The following is a 27001-nucleotide window of genomic DNA, read 5'->3' as shown; positions in this document are numbered from 1 at the left end:
GACGATCCACTTAAAGGGTTTTACTGTCCCTTTAATTTTGCCTTTTGCCTTGGCAACCTCAAGAGTCTCTTTGAATCTAGGCTAAAATGTAACTTTTAAAGATAATACATGCTCTGTAGATTTCAAGCTAACCATTGCCCTGAAAATGGCATTTGGATGGCCATTGCCCTTAAAAGGGCATTTAGAATTTACAATGGGTTAATTAATTTATTATAGTGTTTGCGATGTGGGAGGGCCTCGGTTTAGGGGTTAATAGGTAGTTTATGGGTGTTAGTGTACTTTTTAACACTTTAGTTATGACTTTTATGCTACAGCTTTGTAACGTAAAACTCATAACTACTGACTTTAGATGGCGGTACGGATCTTGTGGTTATAGAGTGTACCGCTCACTTTTTGACCTCCCAGGCAAACTTGTAATACCAGCACTTTGAAAGTCCCATTGAAAAAGTGCGGTACTGACGTTGTGTGACGGCCAAAAAGGTGTGCGGTACACCTATACCTGCAAGACTTGTAATGGCGGCATTAGGGAAAAAGCAGCATTATGAAGCATAACAATGCTTTTTCACTCATAACGCCAAACTTGTAATCTAGCTGTCAATCCTTATGCATTATTAATATTCAGATGGTGTGTCTCTTCCTACAATGAGCTCCATCCAACGGTGCATGGACACATTGGGTCATTTGGATGCTGCTTCAGTCACAGTTTCTTTAGCCCCCTCTTCACTCAAGACAACTTTAATGGCTATGCTACATTAGTAGTTAATGAATTATCTACATTTGGCACACAGATTGCTTTGGATTTCTCCATTAGTCAGTCTCTATTTTAAAGACAGATAGGCATCTAGTTATGAAGCTCCGTATTTACCTGCATTCGCCGGCCCAATACGCTCGCCTAAGCTCGCCTAACATCGCCACCGCGAACCTGAATACGTTCGCCAAAGTTATCAAAAAAGCTGTCAAGAAGCCGCTCACCAAGTATGGGGCGATGAGCAGCGGACTGTTGTTCACTGACAGTCATCGATCTCGCTGTTCATCGGCTTCTTCGCAGCTTTATTGATAGCCTGTCACTAAGGACCCACACTATACTATACTGTTTTACCCCCTAAACCGCCACTCCCGGAGCCCCCTGCACCTAAATAAAGTTATTACCCCCTTAACTGCCGCTCCCGGACCCCTCCGCAATTATAATAAATATATTAACCCCTAAACCGCTGCTCCCGGACCCCGCCGCCACTTACATTATACATATTAACCCCTAATCTGCCTCCCCCTATACCGCCGCCACCTACATAAAGTTATTAACCCCTATCCTGCCGATCTCGGACCCCGCCACAAGTAAATTAATTGTTTAACCCCTAAACCGCCGCACCCTGAGCCCTCCGCCACCTACATTACATTTATTAACCCCTATCCTGCCCCCCCTACACCGCCGCCACCTACAGTACATTGATTAACCCCTAATCTACCCCCCCCTACACCACCGCCAATATATTAAATGAATTAACCCCAAAACCTAAGTCTAACGCTAACCCTAACACCCCCCTAACTTAAATATTATTTTAATTAATCTAAATAAATATTCCTATAATTAAATAAATTATTCCTATTTAAAACTAAATACTTACATATAAAATAAACCCTAAGATAGCTACAATATAACTAATAGTTACATTATAGCTATTTTAGGGTTTATTTTTATTTTAGAGGCAACTTTGTATTTATTTTAACTAGGTACAATAGCTATTAAATAGTTATTAACTAATTAATAGCTACCTAGCTAAAATAACTACAAAATTACATGTAAAATAAATCCTAACCTAAGTTACAAATACACCTAACACTACACTATCAATAAATTAATTAAATAAATTAACTACAATTATCTATAATAAAATAAAAGAAGTTTAATCTAATTACATCTAATCTAAGCCCCCTAATAAAATAAAAAAGCCCCCCAAAACAATAAAATTCCCTATCCTAAACTAAATTACAAATAGTAGTAATCAGCTCTTTTACCAGCCCTTAAAAGGTCCTATTGCGGGCATTGCCCCAAAGTAATCAGCTCTTTTACCTGCAAAAAAAAAATGAAATACAATACCCCCCCAACATTACAACCCACCACTCACACACCCCTACTCTAAAACCCACCCAATCCCCCCTTAAATAAACCTAACACTACCCCATTGAAGATCACCCTACCTTGAGCCGGCTTCGACCAGCCGGGCACCACTGGTCATCTGATGTGGCAGAAGATGACATCCGGACCGGCAGAAGTCTTCATCCGATCGGGGCAGAAGAGGTCCTCCATCCAGCAGAAATCTTCATCCAAGTGGCATCTTCTATCTTCATCCTTCCGGCGGCCGAGAAGGATGTTCCGCGCCGGAGGTCTTCAAGATGGAGCCGCTCATTGCCGGAAGGATGAAGATAGAAGATGCCGCTTGGATGAAGATTTCTGCCAGATGGCCCGATCGGATGAAGACTTCTGCCGGTCTGGATGTCCTCTTCTGCTGCATCGGATGACCAGTGGTGCCCAGCTGGGTGAAGACGGCTCAAGGTAGGGATATCTTCAATGGGGTAGTGTTAGGTTTATTTAATGGGGGATCGGGTGGGTTTTAGAGTAGGGGTGTGTGGGTGGTGGGTTGTAATGTTGGGGGGTATTGTATTTCTTTTTTTTTACAGGTAAAAGAGCTGATTACTTTGGGGCAATGCCCCGCAAAAGGCCCTTTTAAGGGCTGGTAAAAGAGCTGATTACTACTATTTGTAATTTAGTTTAGGATAGGGAATTTTATTATTTTGGGGGGCTTTTTTATTTTATTAGGGGGCTTAGATTAGGTGTAATTAGATTAAACTTCTTGTAATATTTTTTTATTTTTTGTAATTTAGTGTTTGTTTTTTGTAATATAGTTTAATTTATATAATTGTATTTTATTATAGATAATCATAGTTAATTTATTTAATTAATTTATTGATAGTATAGTGTTAGGTGTATTTGTAATTTAGGTTAGGATTTATTTTACAGGTAATTTTGTAGTTATTTTAGCTAGGTAGCTATTAAATAGTTAATAACTATTTAATAACTATTGTACCTAGTTAAAATAAATACAAAGTTGCCTGTAAAATAAAAATAAACCCTAAAATAGCTATAATGTAATTATTAGTTATATTGTAGCTATCTTAGAGTTTATTTTATAGGTAAGTATTTAGTTTTAAATAGGATTATTTAGTTAATTATAGGAATATTTATTTAGATTAATTTAAATAACATTTAAGTTAGGGGGTGTTATGTTTAGGGTTAGACTTAGGTTTAGGGGTTAATTCATTTAATATAGTGGCAGCAGTGTAGGGGGGTAGATTAGGGGTTAATCAGTGTAATGTAGGTGGCGGAGGGCTCCGGGTGTGGCGGTTTAGGGGTTAAACAATTAATTTATTTGCGGCGGGGTCCGAGATCGGCAGGATAGGGGTTAATAACTTTTTGTAGGTGGCGGCCGTATAGGGGGCGGCAGATTAGGGGTTAATAGGTATAATGTAGGTGGCGGAGGGGTCCGGGAGCGGCGGTTTAGGGGTTCATATATTTATTATAGTTGTAGCGGGGTCCGGGAGCAGCGGTTTAGGGGTTAAGAAGTATAAAGTAGGTGGCGGCAGTGTAGGGGGGACAGATTAGGGGTGTTTAGACTTGGGGTACATGTTAGGGTGTTAGGTGCAGACACTTCCCGTGGAATCAATGGGATTTTGGGCAGCAGCGAACATGAGCTCTCGCTGCTCTCAGACTCCCATTGATTCCTATGGGATCCGCCGCCTCGAGGGCGGCGGATTGAAAACAGGTACGCTGGGCCGGAATAGTGGCGAGCGTACCTGGTTGTTCTTTGATAACTTCCAAAAGTAGTCAGATTGTGCCAAACTTGGGTTCGGAACATCTGTAGTGATGCAACCATCGATCTGTGTCAGACTGAGTCCGACGGATCGTATGTTACGTCACTATATTCTACTTTTGCCAGGCTGTAGGGCTTGATAACTATGGCGAATCAGCCTCGCCACAAATACGCTGTAGAATTCCAGCGTATTTGCAGTTGACGGCTTGATAACTAGAGGCCATTGTCTGTCTTTGTCCCTTGGGACATCCTTCCTTCATTACCCTTTGCTTATTGTACCAATAGACTCCGGTCTCTCAGGCTGCGGGGTGGTCTGGATTTCTTAAAGATTGCAAGAAGTTTGGTATCATCTTGAGGCAAGGTTACCAAACAACATTCTGGAACTTGAGCGATGTTCGGACTAGTCAGCCCTGGCCTCTTTTGAAGGAGGAAAGTTTATCTGTTTCCAGTGGGAAACATCATGATGGTGACTTACTTAAGTGATCACAGAGGTTAGCTGCAGTTCACTAGTCATGCTAAAAGTGTCATCAATCTGTCTTGGGCAGAGAGGAATTATAGATCCCTATTGGCAATCACAATACTGTGTGTAAACAACTGGGAGGTTGATCAGTCTATTCATGAGAGTGGTCTCTCCATTGGAGATTTTTGTTCTCTTTTTGATCCAATGGGCTGACAGAACATAGTTCTAAAGGCCTCTCACTTAAATCTCATACTTCCAAGCTATTGTGCAAGATCAAAAGATCACTTTGGTGTGTCCTTTGGACTTTCATCTAGCATACCTGTTTCCTTTGTTTTTATTCCCAGCGTCTTTTCTGGCACCGCAGGACTTGGTATGTAGACCTAGTACAAATGTCCTTTTGCTTTCCATAGTTATTTTCCTCTGAGACAGACTCTGTTGTCTCAAGGTTCTCTTTTCTATCCAGATCTCAAATCTCTAATTTAATGTTGTGCCTTTTTTGAATGCCTAGTTTTGGGACATAGATATTTATTTGATTCAGTTGTTGAATATTTCATGCAGGCCAAAAAGCCTGTAACACAAGAGATTTAACGCAAGATTGGAAGACATACTTTAAATGTTGTTCTTCTAGAGTGTTTTCTTGGTATCCTTTAAAATTCCTAGAACCCTTCAGTTTTCAAGATGCCCTGATCAAAGGTTTGTCCACTATTTTCAGCCTTATCTCTTTTTCATAGGAAGTTAGCTAAACTTCCTAAGGTTCAAACTTTTGTTCAGGCATTACATAGAATTAGGCCACTGATGGAACCTATTTTGTCACCCAGGAATCTGAACTTACTTATTTAAATATTACAAGGTTCTTCTCTTTGCATTACATTGCTATTGTCTATTAACTGGTAAAACACTCTTTATTTTAGCAATCTTTAGCATAATGAGTTTCTAAATTGTTAACATTGTCTGTAATTCTAAATGTTTCACTATCACAAGGTGAAGGCTATACTTTGTACTAAATATAATTTTCTTCCTAAAGTAAAATATCAATCAAGAGATGGTTGTTCCTTTATTGTGTTCAGATCCTGCTAACTCTAGGTAGTGTTTATTACATAATTTAATAATTTGGTTATAGCAAATGCTTTGAAGTTCTATCCCCAAACAACTATAAATTTAAGCACAAATTAAACAAACAAAGTCCTAGCACCAATGGAAAATCATTTCAAAATTCTGAGTAACCTGTGATAGGTGAATGTATAACCTGGATCTATTAGCACTGTTTCAGTGAGTCTTTCTTAAACATTAATTCCTTTACTTTAGTACAGCTTCAGAATAGATTATTACTCTTCACTTAAATGGATTAAACTTTAGGTTTCGTCTTACCCACTCTCATCCATATGTCACTGCTGCAGTTTGGTATCACGCCAATGTGTGAATGTGTGTCGGTCCACAGGAGCGTGCAAATAAATCAACAAACAGACCTTTCTTGGTCCCGCTCCCTCCTCGATCACTCCAATACTGGCTCCAATACTCAGCTTTTACCTCGGAATGAGGTGATGTGCGGTTTAGCGTTCCGTCTCTTGGTAAGTGCCGGTCCACAGGAGCTGATGAACTCACTTGGTCCTGCTCCCTCCTCGATCACCCCTTTGATGGCTCAGCTCACTCTCCCTTTAAGATCCGTAACTGAAACCGTTGCAGTGCCCTCCAGGATATCACCTTTATTTTTAACACAGGGTCTGGCTCTTGAATCTCTCCGTGTCTGTGCTCTCTCTGTGGCCTCAATAGTATACAGTTCAAACAGCGATCAGATGATCAATTGAGGAGCACCAGACATAATTCTTTATATAAAACTTAACCTTTATTAAGCCCACTGGCTCAAGTATGAAACAAAACAGCTCTTCACATGATACAAATGGATCAGTATTTCTCCTGCTTACGCGTTTCGGTGATAGCCGTACTCATAGCTTGAGAAATTTACAAACACAGAACACCTTTAAAATCCCCACCAAAATCCGATTGGTTGTAAAAACTTAACTGACTCCTATCTGATTGGCTCTTTAGCCATGACTCATTCACCTCTCTAATCCACATGAACAGGTGTGGTGTTAACTCTTGACTTCCTAGAAGATCTCTTATATATGCAGCTTATTGTATATTTAATGCATATTTTCATTTTAATACAATGTGTCTTTTTAAACTTTGCGATGTATCATTGTTTTTTCGTTTGGTCTGTGCAATTATCGCTGAACTTAATAAAGCTTTTGGCATAATATAACTTAGTTTGATCGTTATAACAATAGATTATGAGTGATCTTTCCTTTGAATATACTTTTCTGCACTGACATCCTTGTAACGTTTGTTTTAATTTATATTGTATTAGTATGTTGATCTTTTATTTTCTTTTCAATATTTAACTGTGTAACGGAGCTCTTGCACATGTATTTATGCAATGTTACACTGTCTAACAACGTTTGGTGTTTACTTCATATTACATATTCATTATCATATATAAGTACATAGGTAGCAATTTATACCAGATCTTCATTAAAGCGTACCATATATTCAAGGCTCATCTTAAGCTATAGTCTGTGTTACATCTAAGCATTGGCCTCAGCTTTATTATCACTTGAGATTTCAAGTTAATAAATTGATGTATTCATATAGTAAGACTCCCTATCTCTTTCTATCTGTCAGTTTCCTGTGAATATATTTACTTCACTTTACTTGTACTTAAGTTCAAAACACTTGATCAAAAATGAACACCATTGATTATTTATTTATTTCCTCACAAAAAACCCAAGTTAATGGCTCTATTTATAATTCAAGATACTTATATGGTTACGTTGTTTTTTTTCTATTGTTTGTTGAAGAGAAAAATAAAAATAATCATTCATAATTATATTGATACTTATGCCTCTGTTTAAACTGTGGCCTGCTGGGTTCGCTCTATTCCTAATCTTATTTTTGGCAGAAATTAATAAGATCATATTCGCTATTTAGACCAAGTGGTATCCTAGTTTTTAACTTATGGATCCAAAACACTTCTCTTAGTGCTAGATAATTCTCTGTACCTGAATTGCCCTTGTATGGTTTTTCTATGATTGTCCATCTTAATTAGATTGGATTACAGTTATGGTTTATTTTAAAATGCTGTACTAATGGTGTTGTCATTTTACCCTTCTTAATGCTAGAGACATGTTCCCTGATTCTTTCACGTAGTTCTCTTGTGGTGAGTCCTACGTATTGTAGGTCACACATATTGCATGTGAGGAGGTACACTACGTTACTCTGTCTGCAATTTAAGCATATCCTGTGATTAAATGTCTGACCTGTAACTGAGCATCTAAACTGATTTCCTGACTGCAAGAATTCACAAGCTTTACAGGACTGATTGCTACAATGATATGTACCTGTAAATGTAAGCCACAAGCTTTTATTGTCCTCAGTTGTTTTTAAACGTGTTGTTGCTACCTTATTTCCTAGAGACATGCCCCTTTTAAAGGAAAATCTGCACCCTTGTTTAACTCTATTGATAAGTTTATCATCTGCTTGCAGCATGGGCAGATGCTTCTGAATGATCTTACAGATTTGTTCATATTGATTGCTATACTGTGTAACAAATGTGACTCTTTCATCTTTGCAATGCATTCTACTATTTGTTTTGTCTTTCAATAAGTCCTCTCTCTTAGTATTTGATACTACTTCCCTAGTATTTGTAATTAAGCTGTTAGAGTAGCCTCTGGCTTTCAATTTGTCAGCTAGAATTTCTGCATGTTTATTAAATAATTCATCTGTGCTGCAATTCCTTTTCAGTCTTGTGAATTGTCCTTTAGCTACCAAACTGAAAACTCTCTTGGGATGGTTGCTATTTGCATGCAGTAATATATTGCCTGCAAATGGTTTCACATATACCTCTGTTTCTGTATTGCCTTCCATTGTTCCTCTTAATAGTACATCTAAAAAGTGTATTTCATGTTTGGCCCATTCAGAGGTAAATTGTATTTCCATCTTGTTAGTGTTTAATAAGGATTCAAAGCTGTATGCACTATCTGCTTCACCATTCCAGATACAAATCAGGTCATCTATGTATCGTTTATAATATATTATCTTGTCCTTGAGGGGGTCCTGACATCCATAAATAGGTTGGCATAAGAGGGGGCAAATTTCGCCCCCATAGCTGTCCCACATCTCTGGAGGTAAAAGACCCCCTCAAATGAAAAATAATTGTGTTAACAGATAATTAGTTACTTCAACAATATATTTACAAAAGTCTGGATCATGGTTAGCTAATCTGTTTATGAAAAATTCAATAGCTCTCAACCCCATGCTATGCGGTATCAAAGAGTACAAAGCTTGTACATCAATTGTTAGCCAACTATAGTTTTTATCCCATTTGATGTCTTTCAATTCAGTCAACAACTGTTTTGTGTCTCTTAAATTGCTATTTAATTTAGATACTATTGGTTGTAATATCCCATCTAACCATTCTGATAGATGTTCATTTAAAGATCCTATCCCACTGATGATTGGTCTCCCAGTCATATTAGCTATGCCCTTATGTATTTTAGGTAATAGATTGAAAATTGGCACAGTAGGTTGGTCTACTGAAAGATATTCTTTGGTATTTGAATCAAAGTATCCATATTCAAACCCATTAACTACTAAATGTGAAAGTTCATTTTTATATTTGTTTGTGGGATCCCCCAATAGTTGTACAAATTGGTTAGTATCATCTAATTGTCTATGTGCTTCCTGTATAAAAAAAAAAATACAGGAAAAACTATAAATTTAAGTCAAACTTCTGGTTTGCTGTTCCACTACTAAGGGCTAGATTACAGGTTGAGTGCTAAATTATTGCGCTCCAGCAAATGGGCATATTTGCCTGTTCGCGGGAGTGCAATAATTAATCAGCCATTACAAGTGGCTGGCTATTTTAGCTCTCTGAAAATGAACCAGTGATCCAATCTTAATTTTCTAATAGTGCCCCAAATGCCCTCAACATATAGGGCATTATAGTTTTTATATTTAAAACAAATGTAGCATTAAGTTTTGGGACATTAAAGTTGGTGGGAGTTGGGTGGTAGAAAAAAAACAGCACTGAAAAGTGCCTTTACATTGCGGTCTATGGGAACTGTGTGTTCTCATAGACGGCAATGTAAATATATATGTAAATGCTTATATACATATACATTTTGTGGAAAGATCTCAAAACAGCAGTTGGGAAATAGAACCCTTCCAATCTGAGAGACCTGGAGCAGTGTAAGAGAGAGAGGTGTAAGAAACTAATTGATGGTTATAGGAAGCAATTTATTTCAGTTATTTTTTCCAAGGGGTGTGCTACCAATTATTAAATTTAGGGTGCCAATAATTTTGTCCAGTCCATTTTTGGAGTTTTGCGTGGAATGTGTCAGATTTGGCTTTTTTTTCTTCCCTTTTTTGTGGCATACCAATACAAACAAAATTAATAATCATGAGAATGCCTAAACATTTGTAATTGCAACAACTTTCTGGTGCATTATCTGACAAAAATGCAGGGGTGCCAATATTTTTGGCCATTACTGGATATTTACTAAGTGCTTCCCATCGCTGTGCTACTTACCTCTTTGCTGCATGAGGTTCTGATGCCGTCTGTCAGAACTAAGCTCCCATAAGAGCCTATGGAATCGTGCTCTCTTGAGCACAATGATTCCCAGCAATGTGAATGCAAGCTCTCATTTGCATTGCTATAAACTTGTTCTGTGCTAGTATTACAAAGTGGAGTGCAAATATTGCTTTAGCTCAAGGGATATTTTGTGCTCCACTTGTAATCTTACCCTAAGTCTAGTAAGGGGCAGAAAACTACTAAGGTAGCATTTGCCTATAAGAAGGGATTCAAGACTTTCTTAACTGTTGGAAGCTCATCTTTCTAAATGCACTACAGCTCTTTCTTCAAGAGCAATTGCAGCATTATGGGTTTTTTAGAGATTTGCATCGTTGGAGCAGATTTGCAAATCTTCAACACGTCTTATCTGTAAACTTTTTTCAGAGTTTATCGCTTGAGGTTTTGCTTTTTAGCAAACAGCTTTTGACAGGAAAGTCCTTCAGGCCACACTGTCAGCTAAATAAGTACTGCCAGTAAAATTTCCCTACCCATTCCGTAACACAGACCATTGTCTTGGGTATTAATCCCATAAAGTATGGAGGACTGTGGACTATCATCATTTTACAAAATAAAACAAAATGATGCTTACCTAATAAATTATTTTCTTTCGGAATGATGATGGTCCACAGGCCCTGGGTGACAGTTCTAAGGACTCCTCTTTTGACACTGCTTTGCTTTTCCTACCTTTCCTTCCTATTCTCAACTCGGCTATACGTAAAACTAAGAGATAGATGGGAGGTGGAAGGGTTTTAAAGCTCTTTTATGGGTTCTTGACCTCCTCCTAGTGGCAGGAAAGATATCCCATATGTTATGGAGGACTGTGGACCATCATCATTCCAAAAGAAAATAATTTATCAGGTAAGGATACATTTTGTTTTTATTCCACTACATTAATTTATTTGTAATGGATTAATCTTGGTAGTGTAGGTGTTTAATATACATTAACAATAGTTATTCAATTAATAAACCATTTAATGCCAAGATTAACATTTATGTAAATTCATGCTATCAGAAAATGGCATTTGCTATTATTATGTGGGTTTAATTATAAAAATATGTTTAATGGCCAGTAGCATTGAGAGACTCCCCTTGTTCTCTGAAAGAAGGCTATACAGAGATAAATAACCGCTATACAGAGATAATAACCTCTTCCAATTATGTGCTAGATTTTATAATTCATTAATTATATTGTTTCAGAATTACTTTTTGTGCTCCTCCATATTAAAATGTTTGCCTTTTTTAAATTTGCTATTATTAGTTTCATATTAGATTAGCTATGGTAAGATATACGTTTAATGAATGTTTATAAATATAATATTAATGGAGTTTTTTATATATATATATAAATATATATATAATTTCCATTTATAAAAGCTCCATTTAACATGTTTAAAGTAGCATTACCATTACTGGTGATAGTTCCTTACATACTTTTTTTTTTTTTATATTGAAGCTGAAAAAGGTACAAGGAATTTGTTTAGATTTTTATAAGATCATTGAGTGCTTTTTTTTTTTTTACATGTCCTATATTTTCTGTAATAAGCATTTATTCAAGCACTATTGCTTTCTAACAAGTGTAGGCCTAGATTTGGAGTTTGGCGTTAGCCGTGAAAACCAGCGTTAGAGGCTCCTAACGCTGGTTTTAGGCTAACTCTGGTATTTGGAGTCACTCAAAAAAGGGTCTAACGCTCACTTTTCAGCCGCGACTTTTCCATACCGCAGATCCCCTTACGTAAATTGCGTATCCTATCTTTTCAATGGGATTTTTCTAACTCCGGTATTTAGAGTCGTGGCTGAAGTAAGCGTTAGAACTCTAACGACAAAACTCCAGCCGCAGGAAAAAAGTCAGTAGTTAAGAGCTTTCTGGGCTAAGGCCGGTTCATAAAGCTCTTAACTACTGTACTCTAAAGTACACTAACACCCATAAACTACCTATGTACCCCTAAACCGAGGTCCCCCCCACATCGCCGACACTCAATTACATTTTTTTAACCCCTAATCTGCCGACCGCCAACTACGTTATCCTTATGTACCCCTAATCTGCTGCCCCTAACACGGCCGACCCCTATATTATATTTATTAACCCCTAATCTGCCCCCCACAACGTCGCCTCCACCTGCCTACACTTATTAACCCCTAATCGGCCGAGCGGACCTGAGCGCTACTATAATAAAGTTATTAACCCCTAATCCGCCTCACTAACCCTATAATAAATAGTATTAACCCCTAATCTGCCCTCCCTACAATCGCTGACACCTAACTTCAATTATTAACCCCTAATCTGCCGACCGGAGCTCACCGCTATTCTAATAAATGTATTAACCCCTAAATCTAAGTCTAACCCTAACACTAACACCCCCCTAAGTTAAATATAATTTACATCTAACGAAATTAATTAACTCTTATTAAATAAATTATTCCTATTTAAAGCTAAATACTTACCTGTAAAATAAATCCTAATATAGCTACAATATAAATTATAATTACATTGTAGCTATTTTAGGATTAATATTTATTTTACAGGCAACTTTGTAATTATTTTAACCAGGTACAATAGCTATTAAATAGTTAAGAACTATTTAATAGTTACCTAGTTAAAATAATTACAAAATTACCTGTCAAATAAATCCTAACCTAAGTTACAATTAAACCTAACACTATACTATCATTAAATTAATTAAATAAAATACCTACAATTACCTACAATTAAACCTAACACTACACTATCAATAAATTAATTAAATACAATACCTACAATTACCTACAATTAAACCTAACACTACACTATCAATACATTAATTAAATACAATGTCTACAAATAACTACAATGAAATAAACTAACTAAAGTACAAAAAATAAAAAAGAACTAAGTTACAAAAAATAAAAAAATATCTACAAACATAAGAAAAATATTACAACAATTTTAAACTAATTACACCTACTCTAAGCCCCCTAATAAAACAACAAAGCCCCCCAAAATAAAAAATGCCCTACCCTATTCTAAATTACTAAAGTTAAAAGCTCTTTTACCTTACCAGCCCTGAACAGGGCCCTTTGCGGGGCACGCCCCAAGAAGTTCAGCGCTTTTGCCTGTAAAAAAAACATACAATACCCCCCCAACATTACAACCCACCACCCACATACCCCTAATCTAACCCAAACCCCCCTTAAATAAACCTAACACTAAGCCCCTGAAGATCTTCCTACCTTGTCTTCACCATACCAGGTTCACCGATCGGTCCTGAAGAGCTCCTCCGATGTCCTGATCCAAGCCCAAGCGGGGGGCTGAAGATGTCCATGATCCGGTAGAAGTCTTCATCCAAGCGGGGCAGAAGAGGTCTTCCATCCGATTGAAGTCTTCATCCAAGCGGGGCAGAAGAGGTCTTCCATCCGATTGAAGTCCTCATCCAGGCGGCATCTTCTATCGACATCCATCTGGAACGGAGCGGCAGCATCCTGAAGACCTCCGACGCGGAACATGCATCCTGGCCGACGACTGAACGACGAATGACGGTTCCTTTAAATGACGTCATCCAAGATGGTGTCCCTCGAATTCCGATTGGCTGATAGGATTCTATCAGCCAATCAGAATTAAGGTAGGAATATTCTGATTGGCTGATGGAATCAGCCAATCAGATTTAGCTCGCATTCTATTGGCTGATCGGAACAGCCAATAGAATGCGAGCTTAATCTGATTGGCTGATTGGATCAGACCATCGGATTGAACTTGATTCTGATTGGCTGATTCCATCAGCCAATCAGAATATTCCTTCCTTAATTCCGATTGGCTGATAGAATCCTATCAGCCAATCGGAATTCGAGGGACGCCATCTTGGATGACGTCATTTAAAAAAACCGTCATTCGTCGTTCAGTTGTCGGCCAGGATGGATGTTCCGCGTCGGAGGTCTTCAGGATGCTGCCGCTCCGTTCCAGATGGATGTCGATAGAAGATGCCGCCTGGATGAAGACTTCAATCGGATGGAAGACCTCTTCTGCCCCGCTTGGATGAAGACTTCTACCGGATCATGGACATCTTCAGCCCCCCGCTTCGGCTTGGATCAGGACATCGGAGGAGCTCTTCAGGACCGATCGGTGAACCTGTTATGGTGAAGACAAGGTAGGAAGATCTTCAGGGGCTTAGTGTTAGGTTTATTTAAGGGGGGTTTGGGTTAGATTAGGGGTATGTGGGTGATGGGTTGTAATGTTGGGGGGGGGGTATTGTATGTTTTTTTTACAGGCAAAAGAGCTGAACTTCTTGGGGCATGCCCAACAAAGGGCCCTGTTCAGGGCTGGTAAGGTAAAAGAGCTTTTAACTTTAGTAATTTAGAATAGGGCAGGGCATTTTTTATTTTGGGGGGCTTTGTTGTTTTATTAGGGGGCTTAGAGTAGGTGTAATTAGTTTAAAATTGTTGTAATATTTTTCTTATGTTTGCAGATATTTTTTATTTTTTGTAACTTAGTTCTTTTTTATTTTTTGTACTTTAGTTAGTTTATTTCATTGTAGTTATTTGTAGATATTGTATTTAATTAATGTATTGATAGTGTAGTGTTAGGTTTAATTGTAGGTAATTGTAGGTATTTTATTTAATTAATTTAATGATAGTATAGTGTTAGGTTTAATTGTAACTTAGGTTAGGATTTATTTGACAGGTAATTTTGTAATTATTTTAACTAGGTAACTATTAAATAGTTCTTAACTATTTAATAGCTATTGTACCTGGTTAAAATAATTACATAAAGTTGCCTGTAAAATAAATATTAATCCTAAAATAGCTACAATGTAATTATAATTTATATTGTAGCTATATTAGGATTTATTTTACAGGTAAGTATTTAGCTTTAAATAGGAATAATTTATTTAATAAGAGTTAATTAATTTCGTTAGATGTAAATTATATTTAACTTAGGGGGGTGTTAGTATTAGGGTTAGACTTAGCTTTAGGGGTTAATACATTTATTAGAACAGCGGTGAGCTCCAGTCGGCAGATTAGGGGTTAATAAGTGTAGGCAGGTGGAGGCGACGTTGTGGGGGGCAGATTAGGGGTTAATACATATAATATAGGGGTCAGCGATGTTAGGGCAGCAGATTAGGGGTACATAGGGATAATGTAAGTAGCGACGGTGTCCGGAGCGGTAGATTAGGGGTTAATAATAATATGCAGGGGTCAGCGAAAGCGGGGGCGGCAGAATAGGGGTTAATAAGTGTAAGGTTAGGGGTGTTTAGACTCGGGGTACATGTTAGAGTGTTAGGTGCAGACGTAGGAAGTGTTTACGCATAGCAAACAATGGGGCTGCGTTAGGAGCTGAACGCGGCTTTTTTGCAGGTGTTTTTCAGCTTAAACAGCCCCATTGTTTCCTATGGGGGAATCGTACACGAGCACGTTTTTGAGGCTGGCAACTTGCGTAAGCAACTCTGGTATCGAGAGTTGAAGCTGCGTTAAATATGCTCTACGCTACTTTTTTGGAGCCTAACGCAGCCTTTATGTGGACTCTCAATACCAGAGTTATTTTTATGGTGCGGCCAGAAAAAGCCGGCGTTAGCTACGCGGGTCCTTACCGACAAAACTCTAAATCTAGCCGGTACTGTTTTGTATGGCCAGAAAAATCTATCTTTAAATATATTACTTTTTTTAACCTTGATGCTATTTAACCGCAATTAAAATAATGTTTTAAAGAACTTAGCATACCTAAGTAAATGTTAACTCTTATCTATAAATTGTATAACGATAACTTAAGGGTTTTATAGATTTTCAAGATTCTCTAACCTTAATCTTAATATGCATTAATCTGTTCCAAAAACCATTAAGCTAAGCTAGGGGGTTGAGGTGCCTGCAATAAAATAAATACCTTCCCTTAAGAGGTTGGAAAGAGTTGGAGGATAAAATGTAATCCCTGCTTCCAAGCCAGTATATGGGCAAGTGAGGCTGTTTGACCTGTGGACACTCTCCATGCTATTACTACCAATTATTAAACTTAATGTGAGTTAGATGCGATTAATCATTTTCCAAATGCACACAATATTTACTTCCTTGCACTACACTAGACTCATCCTTTTGACACATTAGAAGGCCATGTTCTAGTTTCCATTGGAATAGTAAATTGTGGAAACTGGTGATAAAACATTTAGGGCCAGATAACGAGTGGAGAGCAAAATTGCTCTTACGCGGGTGCGATATTTGTGCTCCACTAGTAATACCAGAGTACATAATTGTGTGCTGGTATTTGTAGTGCAGAGCAATTTGAACATGACCACGTTCACATTGCTAGAAAGCTATGCACTTAATAGAGCGTACTTCCATAGGCTCCAATGGTAGCCTCGTTCTCATGCCATGAGACATGGTATGAACACTAGCACAGCGAAAGGGGTAAGTCACGCAGAAATGGGCAGAAAATATAAATATATACATATATATATAGATATAGATATATGTTTTAATATGTGTATATACACATATTAACACATAAATATATAGATGTATATAAGCATATACATATATAATTACTGGGAACACACAGTTCCCATAAACCACAATGTAAAGACATTGTTCAGTGCCGTTTTCTTTTTCAAATAACCTACACCCACCAACTTTAGCCCCAAAAAAACAGCTTAGTGCAGTTATTAATTGTTTTTTTTATAAAGATGCTACTTTCTCCAACATAGGTGTGTCCGGTCCACGGCGTCATCCTTACTTGTGGGATATTCTCTTCCCCAACAGGAAATGGCAAAGAGCCCAGCAAAGCTGGTCACATGATCCCTCCTAGGCTCCGCCTACCCCAGTCATTCTCTTTGCCGTTGTACAGGCAACATCTCCACGGAGATGGCTTAGAGTTTTTTTAATTGTTTCCTATGGTCGACCCCAGAAAGGACTTATGGCAGACAGTCCCCAAGGTCGAGGGAGCGGTTTCTACTTTAAACAAACGCACCACTATACCCATAGAAGATAGTTGTGCTTTCAAAGATCCTATGGATAAAAAATTAGAAGGTTTGCTTAAAAAGATGTTTGTTCAGCAGGGTTACCTTCTACAACCAATTTCATGCATTGTCCCTGTCACTACAGCCGCGTGTTTCTGGTTCGATGAGCTAGTAAAGGCGATCGATAGTGATTCTCCTCCTTATGAGGAGATTATGGACAGAATCCGTGCTCTCAAATTGGCTAATTCTTTCACCCTAGACGCCACTTTGCAATTGGCTAGGTTAGCGGCAAAGAATTCTGGGTTTGCTATTGTGGCGCGCAGAGCGCTTTGGTTGAAGTCTTGGTCAGCTGATGCGTCTTCCAAGAACAAACTCCTTAACATTCCTTTCAAGGGGAAAACGCTGTTTGGCCCTGACTTGAAAGAGATTATCTCTGATATCACTGGGGGTAAGGGCCACGCCCTTCCTCAGGATAGGTCTTTCAAGGCCAAAAATAAACCTAATTTTCGTCCCTTTCGTAGAAACGGACCAGCCCCAAGTGCTACGTCCTCTAAGCAAGAGGGTAATACTTCTCATGCCAAGCCAGCCTGGAGACCAATGCAAGGCTGGAACAAGGGAAAGCAGGCCAAGAAACCTGCCACTGCTACCAAGACAGCATGAAATGTTGGCCCCCGATCCGGGACCGGATCTGGTGGGGGGCAGACTCTCTCTCTTCGCTCAGGCTTGGGCAAGAGATGTTCTGGATCCTTGGGCACTAGAAATAGTCTCCCAAGGTTATCTTCTGGAATTCAAGGGGCTTCCCCCAAGGGGGAGGTTCCACAGGTCTCAATTGTCTTCAGACCACATAAAAAGGCAGGCATTCTTACATTGTGTAGAAGACCTGTTAAAAATGGGAGTGATTCATCCTGTTCCATTAGGAGAACAAGGGATGGGGTTCTACTCCAATCTGTTCATAGTTCCCAAAAAAGAGGGAACGTTCAGACCAATCTTAGATCTCAAGATCTTAAACAAGTTTCTCAAGGTTCCATCGTTCAAAATGGAAACCATTCGAACAATTCTTCCTTCCATCCAGGAAGGTCAATTCATGACCACGGTGGATTTAAAGGATGCGTATCTACATATTCCTATCCACAAGGAACATCATCGGTTCCTAAGGTTCGCATTCCTGGACAAGCATTACCAGTTCGTGGCGCTTCCTTTCGGATTAGCCACTGCTCCAAGGATTTTCACAAAGGTACTAGGGTCCCTTCTAGCGGTGCTAAGACCAAGGGGCATTGCAGTAGTACCTTACTTGGACGACATTCTGATTCAAGCGTCGTCCCTTCCTCAAGCAAAGGCTCACACGGACATAGTCCTGGCCTTTCTCAGATCTCACGGATGGAAAGTGAACGTGGAAAAGAGTTCTCTATCTCCGTCGACAAGGGTTCCCTTCTTGGGAACAATAATAGACTCCTTAGAAATGAGGATTTTTCTGACAGAGGCCAGAAAAACAAAACTTCTAAACTCTTGTCGGACACTTCATTCCGTTCCTCTTCCTTCCATAGCGCAGTGCATGGAAGTAATAGGTTTGATGGTAGCGGCAATGGACATAGTTCCTTTTGCGCGCATTCATCTAAGACCATTACAACTGTGCATGCTCAGTCAGTGGAATGGGGACTATACAGACTTGTCTCCGAAGATACAAGTAAATCAGAGGACCAGAGACTCACTCCGTTGGTGGCTGTCCCTGGACAACCTGTCACAAGGGATGACCTTCCGCAGACCAGAGTGGGTCATTGTCACGACCGACGCCAGTCTGATGGGCTGGGGCGCGGTCTGGGGATCCCTGAAAGCTCAGGGTCTTTGGTCTCGGGAAGAATCTCTTCTACCGATAAATATTCTGGAACTGAGAGCGATATTCAATGCTCTCAAGGCTTGGCCTCAGCTAGCAAAGGCCAAGTTCATACGGTTTCAATCAGACAACATGACGACTGTTGCGTACATCAACCATCAGGGGGGAACAAGGAGTTCCCTGGCGATGGAAGAAGTGACCAAAATCATTCAATGGGCGGAGACTCACTCCTGCCACCTGTCTGCAATCCACATCCCAGGAGTGGAAAATTGGGAAGCGGATTTTCTGAGTCGTCAGACATTACATCCGGGGGAGTGGGAACTCCATCCGGAAATCTTTGCTCAAATTACTCAACTGTGGGGCATTCCAGACATGGATCTGATGGCCTCTCGTCAGAACTTCAAGGTTCCTTGCTACGGGTCCAGATCCAGGGATCCCAAGGCGACTCTAGTAGATGCACTAGTAGCACCTTGGACCTTCAAACTAGCTTATGTATTCCCGCCGTTTCCTCTCATCCCCAGGCTGGTAGCCAGGATCCATCAGGAGAGGGCGTCGGTGATCTTGATAGCTCCTGCGTGGCCACGCAGGACTTGGTATGCAGATCTGGTGAATATGTCATCGGCTCCACCATGGAAGCTACCTTTGAGACGAGACCTTCTTGTTCAAGGTCCGTTCGAACATCCGAATCTGGTCTCACTCCAGCTGACTGCTTGGAGATTGAACGCTTGATCTTATCAAAACGAGGGTTCTCAGATTCTGTTATTGATACTCTTGTTCAGGCCAGAAAGCCTGTAACTAGAAAAATTTACCACAAAATATGGAAAAAATATATCTGTTGGTGTGAATCTAAAGGATTCCCTTGGGACAAGGTAAAGATTCCTAAGATTCTATCCTTTCTTCAAGAAGGATTGGAGAAAGGATTATCTGCAAGTTCCTTGAAGGGACAGATTTCTGCCTTGTCTGTGTTACTCCACAAAAAGCTGGCAGCTGTGCCAGATGTTCAAGCCTTTGTTCAGGCTCTGGTTAGAATTAAGCCTGTTTACAAACCTTTGACTCCCCCTTGGAGTCTCAACTTAGTTCTTTCAGTTCTTCAGGGGGTTCCGTTTGAACCCTTACATTCCGTTGATATTAAGTTATTATCTTGGAAAGTTTTGTTTTTGGTTGCAATTTCTTCTGCCAGAAGAGTTTCAGAATTATCTGCTCTGCAGTGTTCTCCTCCTTATCTGGTGTTCCATGCAGATAAGGTGGTTTTACGTACTAAACCTGGTTTTCTTCCAAAAGTTGTTTCTAACAAAAACATTAACCAGGAGATAGTCGTGCCTTCTTTGTGTCCGAAACCAGTTTCGAAGAAGGAACGTTTGTTGCACAATTTGGATGTTGTTCGCGCTCTAAAATTCTATTTAGATGCTACAAAGGATTTTAGACAAACATCTTCCTTGTTTGTTGTTTATTCTGGTAAAAGGAGAGGTCAAAAAGCAACTTCTACCTCTCTCTCTTTTTGGATTAAAAGCATCATCAGATTGGCTTACGAGTCTGCCGGACGGCAGCCTCCTGAAAGAATCACAGCTCATTCCACTAGGGCTGTGGCTTCCACATGGGCCTTCAAGAACGAGGCTTCTGTTGTTCAGATATGTAGGGCAGCGACTTGGTCTTCACTGCACACTTTTACCAAATTTTACAAGTTTGATACTTTTGCTTCTTCTGAGGCTGTTTTTGGGAGAAAGGTTTTGCAAGCCGTGGTGCCTTCCATTTAGGTGACCTGATTTGCTCCCTCCCTTCATCCGTGTCCTAAAGCTTTGGTATTGGTTCCCACAAGTAAGGATGACGCCGTGGACCGGACACACCTATGTTGGAGAAAACAGAATTTATGTTTACCTGATAAATTACTTTCTCCAACGGTGTGTCCGGTCCACGGCCCGCCCTGGTTTTTTAATCAGGTCTGATAATTTATTTTCTTTAACTACAGTCACCACGGTATCATATGGTTTCTCCTATGCAAATATTCCTCCTTAACGTCGGTCGAATGACTGGGGTAGGCGGAGCCTAGGAGGGATCATGTGACCAGCTTTGCTGGGCTCTTTGCCATTTCCTGTTGGGGAAGAGAATATCCCACAAGTAAGGATGACGCCGTGGACCGGACACACCGTTGGAGAAAGTAATTTATCAGGTAAACATAAATTCTGTTTTTTTTATATAATAAAGCAACACTATTACTAAATTTGATGCTAATTCAGTGACATTTATAAATACAAGACAAAAACAGGTATTGGCGCACATCCAAACACATAAGACCACATATTTTTAAATGCTGCAAAAAATTGCCTGCTTTATATTTTTTTTTTTTGTCTTGTATTTATTTTGGTCATTTTGGCAGCACTCCCACAATATGTGCACTAATATATAAGATGTTTTTGTTAGGTGTGCTTAACCAAACCCCCCTGTTGTATTTCTTAACTTAAAGGGACATTAAACACTAAATACATGCTAGATAGAATGATGCATTCAAATAATAGATTAGTCCATGAGTAACATGTAGATGTATTTTTAAAGTTGCATTAGTAGTTTAAAAAGTGACAAAATAAGTGTAAAGTTTTAGTGTCTATAAAACACGGGGAGCTGCCATGTTGTAACTTGTGTTACCTTCTCTGCTGTGGCCAATTAGAGACAGTTATAAATAGGTCACTAGAGTGTGCAGCCAATGGTTGTGCTGGATTTAACAGTGTTCTGCACTTCCATTTCTAACAGGAACTGAAAAGCTCACAATTTCAGAATGGAATTACAGGCAAAGAGGACAAAATAAATAAAGAAAGTATATTGCAGAGCTGTTTTATATATACAATTTATCATTTTATATTACCATCTCAAAGTATTTAATGTCCCTTTAACGGACATTGACCAAATCTCCTTGGTTAAAGCACACCACCCTGCTCAGATGTGTTCTAGACAGTGTAACTGAGTTTTTAGTGTTAGGACCAGTCTATTTTTGGACACCTTGTAAGTGGTGACTGGCTGAGCAAAATATGGCCAAACTGTGTGACTAAGATCAGCATTTAAAAATATGTAGTCTTATGTGTTTGGATGTGCGCCTATATCTGTTTTTGTCTTGTATTTATTTTGGTCATTTTGGCAGCACTCCCACAATATTTGCACTTATATATAAGATGTTTTTGTTAGGTGTGCTTAACCAAACCCCCCTGTTACATTTATAAATTAACCAGAAATCTGATCTCTGGTTAATTTTATGAGCACTGATTACTACCGCGAGATTGCAGTAGCAAAAACCAGCCACTTGTAATGGCTGGTTGTTTATCACACATCCACAAATGGGCAAAATAAAACAAAATGATGCTTACCTAATAAATTATTTTCTTTCGGAATGATGATGGTCCACAGGCCCTGGGTGACAGTTCTAATGACTCCTCTTTTGACACTGCTTTGCTTTTCCTACCTTACCTTCTAATCTCAACTCGGCTATAAGTAAAACTAAGAGTTATATGGGAGGTGGAAGGGTTTTAAAGCTCTTTTATGGGTTCTTGACCTCCTCCTAGTGGCGGGAAAGATATCCCATATGTTATGGAGGACTGTGGACCATTATCATTCCGAAAGAATATAATTTATCAGGTAAGGATAAATTTTGTTTTTATTCCACTACATTAATTTATTTTTAATGGGTTAATCTTGGAAGTGTAGGTGTTTAATATACATTAACAATAGTTATTAAAATAATAAACCATTTAATGCAAAGATTAACATTTATGTAAATTCATGCTATCAGAAAATGGCATTTGCTTTTATTATGTGGGTTTAATTATGCAAATAAGTTTCATGGCCAATAGCATTGAGAGACTCCCCTTGTTCTCTGAAAGAAGGCTATACAGAGATAAATAACCGCTATACAGAGATAATAAACTCTTCCAATTATGTGCTAGATTTTATAATTCATTAATTATGTTGTTTCAGAATTACTTTTTGTGCTCCTCCATATTAAATTTTTTTCCTTTTTTAAATTTGCTATTAATAGTTTCATATTAGATTAGCTATGGTAAGAAATATGTTTAATGAATGTTTATAAATAGAATTTTAATGGAGTTTTATATATATATATATATATATATATATATATATATATATATATATATATATATATATATATATATATATATATATATATATATATTGGAATCGGGTGTGTTCTAATAGCGCTTGCAGAAGATGTTCCTCATAAGTAAGTGGGAGGGAGGAAAACAGAAATGGGAATATCCCCAGATGAGTGATGGGTAGTTGAGATGGAAATAAATAATAATAAATGCTCACCTGTAGGATCACAGGGACCAGCGATCAGCGACGAGTAGAAATGGATGGTGTGTGTTAACACCAAAGCACATGTAAGGGAGACAAGAGAATATGCACCCAAACGGATATTTGTGTACCAACCTCCCCGGCGCCAAAGCTGAGTTCTCACACACACACACACGTATGAGAACTCAGCTTTGGCGCCGGGGAGGTTGGTACACAAATATCCATTTGGGTGCATATTCTCTTGTCTCCCTTACATGTGCTTTGGTGTTAACACACACCATCCATTTCTACTCGTCGCTGATCGCTGGTCCCTGTGATCCTACAGGTGAGCATTTATTATTATTTATTTCCATCTCAACTACCCATCACTCATCTGGGGATATTCCCATTTCTGTTTTCCTCCCTCCCACTTACTTATGAGGAACATCTTCTGCAAGCGCTATTAGAACACACCCGATTCCAATTCTCACCACTTTAGTCTCACCCAGGAGGAATGAGACATCACTAATAGCAGCAGGCATTGGACATCCTCATAGAGTATTTCACTGAACAACTACTATTGCTCTAATTGTGGCGCAACTACCTACAACCCTCTCTCTTCGCCCATATATATATATATATATATATATATATAATTTCCATTTATAAAAGCTCCATTTAACATGTTTAAAGTAGCATTACCATTACTGGTGATAGTTCCTTACATACTTTTTTTTTATATTGAAGCTGAAAAGGATACCAGGATTTTGTTTAGATTTTTATAAGATCATTGAGTGTTTTTTTTGTTTTTTTTACATGTCCTATATTTTCTGTAATAAGCATTTATTCAAGCACTATTGCTTTCTAACAAGTGTACTGTTTTGTATGGCCAGGAAAATCCATCATTAAATATATTACTTTTTTTAACTTTGATGCTATTTAACCACAATTAAAATAATGTTTTAAAGAACTTAGCATACCTAAGTAAGTGTTAACTCTTAACTATAAATTGTATAACGATAACTTAAGGGTTTTTTAGATTTTCAAGATTCTCTAACCTTAATCTTAATATGCATTAATCTGTTCCAAAAACCATTAAGATATGCTAGGGGGTTGAGGTGCCTGCAATAAAATAAATACCTTCCCTTAAGAGGTTGGAAAGAGTTGGAGGATAAAATGTAATCCCTGCTTTCAAGCCAGTATATGGGCAATTGAGGCTCTTTGACCTGTGGGCACTCTCCATGCTATTACTACCAATTATTAAACTTAATGTGAGTTAGATGCGATTAATCATTTTCCAAATGAACACAATATTTACTTCCTTGCACTACACTAGACTCATCCTTTTGACACATTAGAAGACCATGGCCTAGTTTCCATTGGAATAGTAAATTGTGGAAACTGGTGATAAAACATTTAGGGCCAGATAACGAGTGGAGAGCAAAATTGCTCTTACGCAGGTGCAATATTTGTGCTCCACTCGTAATACCATAGTACATAATTGTGTGCTGGTATTTGTAGTGCAGAGCAATTTGAACATGACCACGTTCACATTGCTAGAAAGCTATGCACTTAATAGAGCGTACTTCCATAGGCTTCAATGGAAGCCTCATTCTCATGCCATGAGACATGGTATGAACACTAGCACAGTGAAAGGGGTAAGTCACGCAGAAATGGGCAGAAAATATAAATATATATATATGTATATAAGCATATACAAGGGGCGTATTAATGGAGAGGCCAACATGGCGGATGCCTAGATCAGCAGATTTTGGGGGGCGGCACTTGTCCACACCACAGTGACCACACTGCACTAACGCTGCTAAGTTCTAACTGCTTTGAAAAAAATATTTTTTTAACTTTGAGCGGGCGTTCACGGGTCAACCAGCCAGCTTCCCCTATCTGCCGCACATCAGGGCTTGAGCCCGGGAGTCACGCACATGCACACGTGATCTCCTAGGCCAGGCGGCAACGGAGGTGATAGTCACAAGAATATCAGGACGGCGGCAGTGCAACACCAGAGAGATGGGGAACGGCCAGGAAAGTAAGGTATGCCAAGGCCGGAGACCCTTTTCACTAGTGATCATGCAAGGTCGAGGAAAGGCTCCATTAGGGGAGGGGTGTGTTACACTACTAGTCTCACGCTGTCAGCGCATTCTCAGACACTTGATAGCGCTCACTGCAGTCTCAGGCATTTCCTCTCTGTTCTTCAGCACAGTCCTTTCTGATGTTTTACCGCAGGGCTGTGAGCAGAATTTTAAGTGCCTAGGGCAGCACAAAACCTAAATACGCCACTGGCATATACATATATATTTACTGGGAAAACACAGTTCCCATAAACCACAATGTAAAGGATGTGTTCAGTGCCATTTTCTTTTTAAAACAACCTACACCCACCAACTTTGGCCCCAGAAAAACAGCTTAGCGCAGTTATTAATTTTTTTTTATAAAGATGCTACTTTTTTATATAATAAAGCAACACTATTACTAAATGTGATGCTAATTCAGAGACATTTATAAATACAAGAAAAAAACAGGTATTGGTGCACATCCAAACACATACAGTAAGACTCCACAATATGTGCACTAATATATAAGATGTTTTTGTTAGGTGTGCTTAACCAAACCCCCCTGTTGTATTTCTTAAATTACGGGAGACTGATCCCCTTGGTTAAAGCACACCACCCTGATCAGGTGTGTTCTAGACAGTGTAATTGAGTAATATATATATAAATGTTTGTTTTTGTTGGTGTATGCACTCTCACCATCTATTTTCAACCGCCAGGGTGCTCTGAATGTAGCAAATAACCTCAAAGATCAAATAAGCACTCACTGGGCTTCAGTCATCTGTGACAAAACTTTATTCTGTGACGTTTCAGGACACCAAACAGTCCCTTCTTGTGACAAACATCAAACAAAATATGGCAGCCTTATAAAGGCTAGTGAAACCTTCCCCCAATTAGTGAACCAATGGACAAGATGAATGTGTGAGGACAGAAGAAACAAGTCTTCTGATAGGACTTATATGTTTGTGAAACATCATTGACCAATCAAATCTGTGCATACAAAATCCCATTCTGAAACCACCTATCAACAACTGCCAAACACGGACTGGTCACAAAGTTCAGCCCCCTTCATACTCTACTATATGTAGTAATTCAATAAATGAAAGTTCATATAAAAATCAGGGACAACCAGCACTTACAATTTATAGAGAATGATATGAATCAAAGTGTCATAAGGCAAGATTAAACAATATAAATGAAAAACATAAATACATAAAACTGTATTAACAAAGCCAAATATATTTGCCTACGGCCCCAATGGCCAATGGAATACCACTATAGTAGCAAACCCCCTCCTGCACCTATCATGATGTGCGCTAAGGTCTGGGTGTAAATGCCTACCAGCCAATGGAAACGCCGCAAGATCAGCACATAGTTTTAGGCTGCATCCAATCGGGAGGTGACAAAAGATCACACACCATGAAGGCACCAATCACCTCTAACCCGTCGTGTATAATGTAAACAAGTGCAACAATAATACTCTACCCCATATCGCCAACATCACACAGGCTATGGACACGGAAAAAATAGAGTATTATTGTTGCACTTGTATACATTATACACAATTTTTATTCACTACAATCACTTATGTTCTTAACCTATCAGGTGGGTTCTAACAGTATCACTGTCCTATCAGAAGACTTGTTTCTTCTGTCCTCACACATTCATCTTGTCCATTGGTTCACTAATTGGGGGAAGGTTTCACTAGCCTTTATAAGGCTGCCATATTTTGTTTGTTGTTTGTCACAAGAAGGGACTGTTTAGTGTCCCGAAACATCACAGAATAAAGTTTTGCCACAGATGACTGAAGTCCAGTGAGTGCTTATTTGATCTTTGAGGTTATATATATATATATATATATATATATATATATATATATATACTTTTACGAGTCTCATTCTATGCAGTCTTGATTTGAGGCATAGTACTTCAGTGTTGGAATTCTATTTTGAAATAT

Source organism: Bombina bombina, chromosome 1 (assembly GCF_027579735.1).
Source record: "Bombina bombina isolate aBomBom1 chromosome 1, aBomBom1.pri, whole genome shotgun sequence".
Classification (NCBI taxonomy): Eukaryota; Metazoa; Chordata; class Amphibia; order Anura; family Bombinatoridae; genus Bombina; species Bombina bombina.
This window is presented reverse-complemented; position numbering follows the sequence as displayed.